Genomic DNA, 2,662 nt, shown 5'->3' with positions numbered 1-2,662 from the left:
ATAGGCATGCACCACCAAGCCTGGCTAATTTTTGCATTTTTAGTAGAGATGGGGTTTCACCATATTGGCCAGGCTGGTCTTGAACTCCTGACCTCAAGTGATCCACTCCCGCTCGGCCTCCCAAAGTGCTGGGATTATAGGTGTCAGCCACCGCACCCGGCCAATATGTTCAACTTTTTTAACCCCAGGACATCTTTTCAGGTGAAATATCTCTAAATTTGAAGCAATTAATCCATTTGTTAATGTGAAAAAAAGCTTACTTCAGATTAAATAAATATATATTTTTTTCCTATATTTCCAGAATTTTTGGACACTTTTTAGTGTATTTATTATACTTTTTAAAGATTAAAATCGGACTCATTGCTTTATTTTATTTTATTTTTTTTGAGACAGGGTTTCGCTCTGTCACCCAGGTTGGAGTGCAGTGGCATGATCACTGCTCACTGCAGCCTCAGCCTCCAGGGCTCATGTGATTCTCCCTGCTCAGCCTCCCAAGTAGCTGGGACTACAGGTGTGGGCTGCCATACCTGGCTAATTGTTTGTATTTTTATCTTTTTGGTAGAGACAAGATTTTGCTATGTTGCCTGGGGTGGTCTCCAACTCCTGGGCTCAAGCAGTTGGCCTTCCTTGGCCTCCCAAAGTGCTGGGATTACAGGTGTGAGCCACCGTGCCTGGCCTGGACTCATTGTCTTAAATAGGGGGTTGTCCAAGGGTTGAAGAAAAAGATACTGACCATATTATTTGAACAGCTGACTAATACACTGTTTAAAAATAAGTTTACCCAGTGTTTCCCAACTTTTCAAACTTCCTTTTTTTTTTTTTTTTTGGTTTTTCTCTCCCTGTTTTGTTTTGTAACCTAAGGAAGCAGAGGCTCTGAGACCACACACAGCAGCGTCGCCCGTCCCCAGAGGCACGCTGACAGGGACCGGCAGGAGAGGAGACCCCCGTTCCTGCGTGCTCAGTTGTCGCCACGCCACGGTGCTCTCCGCAGGGGTGAGGCAGGAGGGTGGGTGGAGGCGCCAGCCTGTCCTCAGCTGGAAGGGCGGGGCGTGGACAGGGATGGTGGGCAGGTCACCAGCGGGACGCGGGGAGCCTGGCCACTGTTACACGGCGGTGCGCGTGGGTGTGCCGGGCTGGTTCAGCCCCAGGGTTTTACACAACTGGCAGGCAAAATCCGCTTCTTTCACCTCGGACCGCTTGATGAAGGCGTGGTTTGTGAGCATCTTTAGGTCCGCCCGCTCCGTTGGGTTTTTGATGAGGCATTTATTGACAAACTCCTGGAAGTCGGGGGTGAACAGACCGTTGGGCAGCTTAGGAGGCGGCTCTTTCACAATATAGTTCAGCAGTTCGAAGATGGCCATGGCGGGCCGGCTGTCCATCCCGTGACCGCTGATGGGGCGCCCGGGGGGCCCTGGCCAAGAGGAGATGCTGTGAGGCTCTCCTTCTTCCCTGTCGACCACGGGCCGGCCAAAGATGGCCTCCAGCTCCTTGGCGTCGGGCGGGGGGATGGGGTAGCTTTCGATGGCCAGCTCCACCAGGGACAGGCCCATGCTCCAGATGACTGACTGCACCGAGTAATGTGTGCCCTGCAACCGCTCCGGAGCCATGTAGGAGCGCGTGCCCACAAAGGAGTTGGCCATGGAGTCGATGAGCTGGCCGCTCACCCCGAAGTCACACAGCTTGATCTCCCCTCTAGAGTTCACGAGGATGTTGGAGGGCTTCACATTTCGGTGCATGATCTGGTGCTTCTCTCGGAGGTACGCCAAGCCCCGGAGAACCGCAATGCTGACTTTCCCCAGGATGTCCTCGGGAATCCTCTTGGCCTCTTTCAGCCCCTGGTCCAGGGAGCCGCCATCCATGTGCTCCATGCAGATGCTGATCTCCCCGTCACAGTAGAAGGCCCCGTAGAAGCCCACGATGTACGGTGAGTTACACTCGTGCAGGACCTGTGTTGCTCGCGGATGATCTGGTTCCGGATGGCCGGCTTGATCTCAAGGTGGATCAGCTTCCTGGCCATGATGAGGCCCGAGGGTCTGTGCTGGACTTTGGTGACCACCCTGCCGTTGCCCGCGCCCAGCTCTGAGATCCTTTCGAAGTCATCGTCTTTGAGTTCGCCGACCTTGGCTTTCTGGGTGAGAAAGGCTTCCAGCCGCTTCTGCTGCTCGTCAAGTTCCAGCTCCTCCAGCTTCTTCTGCAGGTCCACCAGGTTTGCCTCGGAGGCGCCCTCGCTGGTTGGGGACGGGCCCTCGGCGATGGTAGGGTTGATGGTGAGCGCCGGCAGCATCGGCTTCCTCCGGGCCAGCATCCGGGCTCCGCGGGCCGGCGGCGGCGGCGCCTCTAGCCGGGGCCCGTAGGGGGCGGGCCGGGAGCGGTCGGCGCCTACGCGAGCCCGGGGCTGCGACCGCGGCCCAGGTCGGCGTCGGGGCGGCCGAGGGCGGGCGGCGCTGCGGGCCTGGGCCGAGGGTAGCCGAGGGGCTCTGGGGCTGAGGCGAGGGAGCCGCCGCCGCTGCCGAGGCCCGAGGGAGGCTGACGCTGCAGCCGGAGTCCAAGAGCTTTTCAAACTTCTTATATTTTAAATGTGTTAATTCATTTAATCCTTAAAACGATGACATGAGGTAGGTACTATTATTATCCGCACTTCACAAATGAGGAAACTGAGGCA

The 2,662-nt window shown here is 56.1% G+C and overlaps 1 pseudogene; it reads right to left on the bottom strand.

Annotated features, from left to right (window-relative positions):
* Window positions 1-463: 463 nt before the first annotated feature.
* LOC101148200 (dual specificity mitogen-activated protein kinase kinase 2-like) lies at window positions 464-2,451 on the bottom strand (annotated as a pseudogene).
* Between the last annotated feature and the right edge of the window lie 211 nt (window positions 2,452-2,662).

Source organism: Gorilla gorilla, chromosome 6 (genome assembly GCF_029281585.2).
Source record: "Gorilla gorilla gorilla isolate KB3781 chromosome 6, NHGRI_mGorGor1-v2.1_pri, whole genome shotgun sequence".
Classification (NCBI taxonomy): Eukaryota; Metazoa; Chordata; class Mammalia; order Primates; family Hominidae; genus Gorilla; species Gorilla gorilla.
Note: the sequence above shows the minus strand (reverse complement) of the source record. Positions and strands in the feature narration are given on the sequence as shown.